Here is a 10,229-nt window from a genome sequence, read left to right on the forward strand (position 1 = left end):
TGTAACTATGGGTCACATGCCTGATGAAGGGGTCCTGCGAGACTCTGAAATGTTGCCTTGCTGTAACTATGGGTCACATGCCTGATGAAGGGGTCCTGCAAAACTCCGAAACGTTGCCTTGCTGTAACTATGGGTCACATGCCTGATGAAAGGGTCCTGCAAGACTCCAAAACTTGCTGTAACTATGGGTCACATGCCTGATGAAGGGGTCCTGCAAGACTCCGAAACGTTGCCTTGCTGTAACTATGGGTCACATGCCTGATGAGGGGGCCCTGCGAGACTCCGAAACGTTGCCTTGCTGTAACTATGGGTCACATGCCTGATGAAGCGGTCCTGCGAGACTCTGAAACGTTGCCTTGCTGTAACTATGGGTCACATGCCTGATGAAGGGGTCCTGCGAGACTCTGAAACGTTGCCTTGCTGTAACTAAGGGTCACATGCCTGATGAAAGGGTCCTGCGAGACTCCGAAACGTTGCCTTGCTGTAACTATGGGTCACATGCCTGATGAAGCGGTCCTGCGAGACTCTGAAACGTTGCCTTGCTGTAACTATGGGTCACATGCCTGATGAAGGGGTCCTGCGAGACTCTGAAACGTTGCCTTGCTGTAACTAAGGGTCACATGCCTGATGAAAGGGTTCTGCGAGACTCCGAAACGTTGCCTTGCTGTAACTATGGGTCACATGCCTGATGAAGGGGTCCTGCAAAACTCCGAAACGTTGCCTTGCTGTAACTATGGGTCGAATGCCTGATGAAAGGGTCCTGCAAGACTCCAAAACTTGCTGTAACTATGGGTCACATGCCTGATGAAGGGGTCCTGCAAGACTCCGAAACATTGCCTTGCTGTAACTATGGGTCACATGCCTGATGAGGGGGCCCTGCGAGACTCCGAAACGTTGCCTTGCTGTAACTATGGGTCACATGCCTGATGAAGGGGTCCTGCGAGACTCCGAAACGTTGCCTTGCTGTAACTATGGGTCACATGCCTGATGACGGGGTCCTGCGAGACTCCGAAACGTTGCCTTGCTGTAACTATGTGATCATTCATTCAAACTTTTGGACCCGTATTGGGGATCCTCGGGGTGCTGGTGACATTCTCCCTTACTGGAATATTGCCTGGACAGGAAGGGGTTTAACATGGTGGTCACTGTAGTGGTTAACATAATCCCTGGTGATCCTGGCATGAAGGCCCTTGTCTGGGTACATTCTGTTTTGGCAGCTCCAAAATGTAGGCAATGGTCAAGGGCCACACAGGACTTGAAACGCGTAGGCATGGGAGTACATATCCTGTGGTAAGTATAGAATATTTCTGCTACCCTTGTTTGTCTCTAAGCGGTGTCACTCCCATTGCTGAGGCTACAGGCAGCACATTACACAGGCCTGGTCCACCATTGTCAGGAAGCCGGTCCAGAGCAATGATGTGCAGCCAATGTTGGAGCAAGTGCATGTAGGCAGGAAGTGGCTGTAAGAAGGTGCAGGAGATCAGCAGCACTGAGAGGATACAAATAAATAATAGAAGACAAATGAAAATGAATATGGGGTTGTGTTGTCCGCAACGCAAACCTTGGGGGCTACGGGGTTAACTCATCGCCATCCAGTCCGTGTCTAGTGCCTTCCATCATCGTGACTGAGAGGGCCATTTATAGATCATCCCTCATAGACAATTATTGGAATGGTGCCAGAAATAAGCCTTAAAGACATTTTAGCATAATAAAGGTAATATCCTGACATTGGACGTGTATGGTGGAACCAGAGGCCGGGCGTCGGGTCGTTTAGGAGCGCCGGGGTTTGTCGCAGCAACCAACTGACCTTCTTCAGACCCCAAGATCTGTTTACCCTCCGCAACTGCCCCTGTATTGGGGACAAATAATAGACATACACTATATTGCCCCAAGTATTGGGCCGCCGGCCTTCCCACGCACATGACCTTTAATGGCCCCCAGTCTTAGCCCGTAGGGTTCAATATGGAGTTGGCCCCGCCCTTCCCACGCACATGACCTTTAATGGCCCCCCAGTCTTAGCCCGTAGGGTTCAATATGGAGTTGGCCCCGCCCTTCCCACACACATGACCTTTAATGGCCCCCAGTCTTAGCCCGTAGGGTTCAATATGGAGTTGGCCCCGCCCTTCCCACACACATGACCTTTAATGGCCCCAGTCTTAGCCCGTAGGGTTCAATATGGAGTTGGCCCCGCCCTTCCCACACACATGACCTTTAATGGCCCCCAGTCTTAGCCCGTAGGGTTCAATATGGAGTTGGCCCCGCCCTTCCCACACACATGACCTTTAATAGCGATCCAGTGGCTAATTACCCGCTCAAAAGAAAGACAATCAGCAGCTGGAAAAAAAATACTGGGGTTCAGCCATAACCCCGGTAAACCACTTGAAAGCCGCAACATACACTATATTGCCCCAAGTATTGAGCCGCCGGCCTTCCCACGCAAATGACCTTTAATGGCCCCCCAGTCTTAGTCTGTAGGGTTCAATATTGAGTTGGCCCCACCCTTTCCATGCACATGACCTTTAATGGCCCCCCAGTCTTAGTCCGTAGGGTTCAATATTGAGTTGGCCCCGCCCTTTGCACCTATAACAGCTTCAACTCTTCTGGGAAGGCCGTCCACAAGGTTTAGGAGGGTGTCTATGGGAAGGTTGGACCATTCTTCCAGAAGCACATTTGTCAGGTCAGGCACTGATGTCGGGGGAGGAGGCCTGGCTCGCAGTCTCCGCTCTAATTCATCCCAAAGGTGTTCTATGGGGTTGAGGTCAGGACTCTGTGCAGGACAGTCAAGTTCCTCCACCCCAAACTGGCTCCTCCATGTCTTTATGGACCTTGCTTTGTGCACTGGGGGACAGTCATGTTGGAACAGGAAGGGGCCATCCCCAAACTCCTCCCACAAAGTTGGGAGCATGAAATTGTCCCAAATGTCGCCTTAAGAGTTCCCTTCACTGGAACTAGGGGGCCAAGCCCACCCCTTAAAAACAGCCCCACACCATAATCCCCCCTCCACCAAACTTTACACTTTGCACAATGCAGTCAGGCAAGTACTGTTCTCCTGGCCACCGCCAAACCCAGACACATCCATCGGATTGCCAGACAGAGAAGCGTGATTGGTCACTCCAGAGAACACGCCTCCATTCCTCTAGAGTCCAGTGATGGTGTGCTTTACACCACGGCATCCGACGCTTAGCATTGCACTTGGTGATGGAAGGCTTGGATGGATACATTCCATTATACATTGTATCGTTATATACATTCCATTATACATTGTATCATTATATACATCCTATTATACATTGTATCATTATATACATCCCATTATACAATGTATCATTATATACATTCCATTATACATTGTATCATTATATACATTCCATTATACATTGTATCATTATATACATTCCATTATACATTGTATCATTATATACATCCTATTATACATTGTATCATTATATACATCCTATTATACATTGTATCATTATATACATTCCATTATACATTGTATCATTATATACATCTTATTATACATTGTATCATTTTATACATCTTATTATACATTGTATCATTTTATACATTCCATTATACATTGTATCATTATATACATTCCATTATACATTGTATCATTATATACATCCCATTATACATTGTATCATTATATACATTCCATTATACATTGTATCATTATATACATCCTATTATACATTGTATCATTATATACATTCCATTATACATTGTATCATTATATACATTCCATTATACATTGTATCATTATATACATTCCATTATACATTGTATCATTATATACATCCTATTATACATTGTATCATTATATACATCCTATTATACATTGTATCATTATATACATTCCATTATACATTGTATCATTATATACATTCCATTATACATTGTATCATTATATACATCCTATTATACATTGTATCATTATATACATTCTATTATACATTGTATCATTATATACATCCCATTATACATTGTATCATTATATACATCCCATTATACATTGTATCATTATATACATCCCATTATACATTGTATCATTATATACATCCCATTATACATTGTATCATTATATACATCCTATTATACATTGTATTGTTATATACATCCTATTATACATTGTATTGTTATATACATCCTATTATACATTGTATCATTATATACATCCTATTATACATTGTATCATTATATACATTCCATTATACATTGTATCATTATATACATCCTATTATACATTGTATTGTTATATACATCCTATTATACATTGTATCATTATATACATTCCATTATACATTGTATCATTATATACATCCTATTATACATTGTATTGTTATATACATCCTATTATACATTGTATCATTATATACATTCCATTATACATTGTATCATTATATACATCCTATTATACATTGTATCATTATATACATCCTATTATACATTGTATCTCTCCAACTCCTGGTATAGAGAGGGAAAAAAATGTTTGTTAAAAAAATAAATCAATAAATAAATATTAACAAATTAAAGAAAAAATACCCAGATGAAGGTTTGATCTAGTTCAGTGCTGGGGTAATTGCTTGGGTCAAGGTCAAAGGTCAAGGTCAAATGTTTTTGAAAAAAAAAATTTGGTGTCTGTGTGTTTTAGGTTAAAAAAACCCCAAAAACCAAACTTCGCACTCTTGTTTCTGGGCCGCACTCCGGGTACAAACAACAAATAACACACATATATGGGATCGCTGCGATCGTCAGGAGCTGGAGAATGTATTTTGTGTTCTGTGGGGGTCGGTTATGGTAGTAACAAGAAACACTCAGTTAAATAAAAAAAACATTTTTTTTTCCCTATTTTGGGTTTTCCTTTTGATAATAAAAAAAAAAATCAGGAGAAATCCATTCCCATTTACCGCCAAATGAAAACAAAGTATAATCCACCCGGATGTACGAAGTCGTTGTGGTGATTCGGACGGTTTTACTAACACGGGTCAAAGTTGTAAAATTGTGCTTAGGCGTTAGGATTTGTGTTACACTCAGGCAGGAAGGGGTTAAAAAAAAACAGAAAGTGCAGCAAAAACGCGGTAAAAACTCCTATGTGTGTTTTTGCGGTGGATTGGTGTAAAAGTCGCCTAATTATCTACCTTCATTTTGTACAGCGCCAGGGGCGGACTGACCACTCGGGCACTGCCCGAGGGCCCGGGGTCAGTAGGGGGCCCCATGAGATGCCCCTAGTACCCTTCATAGACTTTTTTTGGGTGTGGTTTGAGTGTGGGTGAGGATACAGGGGCCCCATGATCCCCTATTGCCCGGGGGCCCCATGAGTTGTCAGTCCCCCCTGTACTGCGCTGTGCAAACTGTTGGCGCCATATAAATCCTGTATTATAATAATGCCTAAATGTCCCCGTTTCTGCCGGGGGGATGCAAACTACGGCGCACCGCTCGTGTACATTCCCGTAAATACTCGGATTCTCTGGTTGATTCGAAGCGTTGGACGTCTTTCACTAAAAGGCCGGGATCAGCCTAATCTCTGTAATGTGATGGCGGTGATATGCAGGAAGCCGACAGCGAGACCCCAAATCCCCCCTAATGGGATAACGCTCTCCCTGCGACCTCTCGCTGTATTCACAGAGACGACATTAAATAGATTTCTGCCTATTACTGGCTGGGATGGCAGATGGAGAGTCGGCTCCGGATCCAGGAATGTATATGGAAGGGGGGAGGGCGCTCGGCTCGGCATTCATTCCATTACAGATCATCCAATATGAGCCACAACTCCGACCGAAACATCACAAACAACAAATATCACTCCGAAAGATGAAAGAACACAAACCAGATTTGCAGAAGGAAACGCCCCCTCCTCCTTCTACAAAGTTACAATGTACAGTCTGATCACTGGGGGAGGGGAGACCGAGGAAATGCCTCCTCCTCCTTCTACAAAGTTACAATGTACAGTCTGATCACTGGGGGAGGGGAGACCGAGGAAATGCCCCTCCTCCTTCTACAAGGTTACAATGTACAGTCTGATCACTGGGGGAGGGGAGACCGAGGAAATGCCCCCTCCTCCTTCTACAAAGTTACAATGTACAGTCTGATCACTGGGGGAGGGGAGACCGAGGAAATGCCCCCTCCTCCTTCTACAAAGTTACAATGTACAGTCTGATCACTGGGGGAGGAGAGACCGAGGAAATGCTCCTCCTCCTTCTACAAAGTTACAATGTACAGTCTGATCACCGGGGGAGGGGAGACTGAGGAAATTCCTCCTCCTCCTTCTACAAAGTTACAATGTACAGTCTGATCGCTGGGGGAGGGGAGACTGAGGAAATGCCTCCTCCTCCTTCTACAAGGTTACAATGTACAGTCTGATCACTGGGGGAGGGGAGACTGAGGAAATGCCTCCTCCTTCTACAAAGTTACAATGTACAGTCTGATCACTGGGGGAGGGGAGACTGAGGAAATGTCTCCTCCTCCTTCTACAAAGTTACAATGTACAGTCTGATCACTGGGGGAGGGGAGACTGAGGAAATGTCTCCTCCTTCTTCTACAAAGTTACAATGTACAGTCTGATCACTGGGGGAGGGGAGACTGAGGAAATGCCTCCTCCTCCTTCTACAAAGTTACAATGTACACCGTGATCCAGGGGCGGACTGACAACTCATGGGGCCCCCGGGGCAATAGGGGATCACGGGGCCCCTGTGTCCTCACCCACACTCAAACCACACCCAAAAAAGCCTATGAAAGGTACTAGGGGCATCTCATGGGGCCCCCTTCTGACCCTGGGCCCTCGGGCACTGCCCAAGAGCTCAAATGGTCAGTCCGCCCCTGGTCTGATCACTGGGGGAGGGGAGACTGATGAAATGCCTCCTCCTCCTTCTACAAAGTTACAATCTACAGTCTGATCAGTGGGGGAGGGGAGACTGAGGAAATGCCTCCTCCTCCTTCTACAAAGTTACAATGTACAGTCTGATCACTGGGGGAGGGGAGACAGAGGAAATGCTTGGAGCCTGTAACCCCGATATATTGGATTTGGGTCGGGCCCCGGGCCCCCTCCACACTCTCACATGGACTATGCAGAGCAATAAATGAGGATTAGGGCAGGGAGGGGCCCGATCCAGGAGGAGAAATAATCGTTCTCTCTGATGTTGGCGGATTCTGGATGATTAAACCCGAATGTATGAAATGGACGGCGAGAGGTGGAAGTGGAAGGAGAGGTCGCGCCATGAGCTGCGGGACGCGTCTGAAGTTGTAGGACGCGGCTTGTAGATACAAAAGCATTGATGGTCTCACTAACAACGTTCGATGGGCAGATCTGACCGACACCTCGCACCTCATCTCCTCAAATCACTCATAGAGGATGATGGAGACAGGAGGGGGGATGGGCCGAGGTTGGAGCCATTTATGGGATGGCTAGAAATCGCCTCGTTAACCTTTCATCCCGAAACATCTCTCATCACAGCACATTGTTTGATAGGTAGTTGACCCGTTCTTCCGTCTGTACTGGCGGGTCGGTTTTCTTTAAATCTTCTATGAAATTGGCAGCTTGTTAGGAATATTGGAATTCCTCCCACTGACACCAATGATGGGGCACTATTCCCCCAGTGACACCAATGATGGGGCACTATTCCTCCCACTGACACCAATGATGGGGCACTATTCCTCCCACTGACACCAATGATGGGGCACTATTCCTCCCACTGACACCAATGATGGGACACTATTCCTCCCACTGACACCAATGATGGGGCACTATTCCCCCCACTGACACCAATGATGGGACACTATTCCTCCCACTGACACCAATGATGGGACACTATTCCTCCCACTGACACCAATGATGGGGCACTATTCCCCCCACTGACACCAATGATGGGACACTATTCCTCCCACTGACACCAATGATGGGACACTATTCCTCCCACTGACACCAATGATGGGACACTATTCCTCCCACTGACACCAATGATGGGACACTATTCCTCCCACTGACACCAATGATGGGGCACTATTCCCCCAGTGACACCAATGATGGGGCACTATTCCTCCCACTGACACCAATGATGGGGCACTATTCCTCCCACTGACACCAATGATGGTGAACTATTCCTCCCACTGACACCAATGATGGGGCACTATTCCTCCCACTGACACCAATGATGGGGCACTATTCCTCCCACTGACACCAATGATGGGGCACTATTCCTCCCACTGACACCAATGATGGGGCACTATTCCTCCCACTGACACCAATGATGGGGCACTATTCCTCCCACTGACACCAATGATGGGGCACTATTCCTCCCACTGACACCAATGATGGGGCACTATTCCTCCCACTGACACCAATGATGGGACACTATTCCCCCAGTGACACCAATGATGGGGCACTATTCCTCCCACTGACACCAATGATGGGACACTATTCCTCCCACTGAAGGGGAAGAGCCAGTACACTTGTGCAGGACTGGAGGGGAGGAGCTAATACACCTGTGCAAGATTGAAGGGGAGGAGCTGGTACACCCATACAAGACTGGAGGGGAGGAGCCTGTACACCTGTGCACGTCTGGAGGGGAGGAGTCAGTACACCTGTACAAGTCTGGAGGGGAGGAGCCTGTACATCTGTGCACGTCTGGAGGGGAGGAGTCAGTACACCTGTACAAGACTGGAGGGGAGGAGCCTGTACACCTGTGCAAGACTGGAGGGGAGGAGCCGGTACACCTGTGCACGTCTGGAGGGGAGGAGTCAGTACACCTGTACAAGTCTGGAGGGGAGGAGCTGGTACACCTGTACAAGACTGGAGGGGAGGAGCCTGTACACCTGTTCAAGACTGGAGGGGAGGAGCCGGTACACCTGTGCAAGTCTGGAGGGGAGGAGCCGGTACACCTGTGCAAGTCTGGAGGGGAGGAGCCGGTACACCTGTTCAAGTCTGAAGGGGAGGAGCCGGTACACCTGTGCAAGTCTGGAGGGGAGGAGCCCGTACACCTGTGCAAGTCTGGAGGGGAGGAGCCGGTACACCTGTTCAAGTCTGAAGGGGAGGCTGGAGGGGGGATTTAATTAGGAAACACTTTAGATCAGGAAAAAAATAATTTTGAGTGACTGTAAGTAAAGCAATGAAATCACAATGTATTTGGGGCCCCTTGAGCCTGACATCTCGTCCTCCTAAGGGCCACTGCTTCAGAAGCTCCACCACAGGTAGGTATATTGTGCAACATAAAACGCATTACGTGCAAACCAAAATTCAGCTCCCCTGACGCCTTTGTCCCGCCCGCCGCCATATCCCGCCTTTCCTCTGCGATTTTTCCACCCTCCTCCCAAAACCAATTAAGCTCACTCCTAACGAAACTGTTATTCTGACCTAACTAGATAGCGGCGCCTATTCACTCGCTGCGAAATAAAACCGCAGTTAATCAAAAACAATTCGGGCCTCCATTACAGCCGGCCGCGCGAAAAAAAGGCTGGGGTAGCAATTGTCAGGTAATTGCGGGAGAGATCGCCGAGAGAAAATTGGAATATAGTCGAGGGCGGGAAGGATATTTAGAGAAGCTATCGCTCTGGGGAGGGGGGGGGGGGGCGGCCGACGCATCTGTCTGGGGCTGAGTACAAAACAAACAATTCACATCTACCGCAGGAAGGTGGCGGCGCCATTGCGACTTGGAAGCTGCAACCTGTGCAATTTTCGCAGGTAAAATTAGGGGAGGGTTCGCGTCTTTCTCCTTTTGAGATAATAGGAAAATCATTGATACATTTTATTTAAATTGTACTTTACGATGACCGCGGACCTCCATCATTCCCAATACTCGACTCTGCGGGCGCAATCTTCTCCGGCGCGGAGTTATAGTTATCTCGGGGTGGTTCCGCCTACCAACACACATCCTTTGCCAAAATGGAAATATTATGCCGATTATATTCAGGGCTTCACTGGATCAATTCCAACAGTTTCTTTTTTTTTTTTCTTGTAGTTTTAAAGATAGCTGGTCGGGGACATGTGGACAGGAAGGGACAGCAGAGTGTGTAAGGGGGTGACCTCACCCCTGTGCTGCTGCTACTTCATTGTCCAATCAGAAAGCTGGGGAAAGGTTCGCGGACCTGGCATGTTTTCATTCCCATATACTTATATTTGCTGGTATTTACAGGGTCAGCCCAGAAAAGGATGAGCCAGACTTTTTTTTGCACCCCCCCCCCTCCATTATAGGTTTCTAGGACACTGTGTGGCATTGGTTGCTAGGACACAGGTA

This window comes from Staurois parvus, unplaced genomic scaffold, assembly GCF_062004578.1.
Source record: "Staurois parvus isolate SC_StPar_1 unplaced genomic scaffold, SC_StPar_1.0 ptg001138l, whole genome shotgun sequence".
Lineage (NCBI taxonomy): Eukaryota > Metazoa > Chordata > Amphibia > Anura > Ranidae > Staurois > Staurois parvus.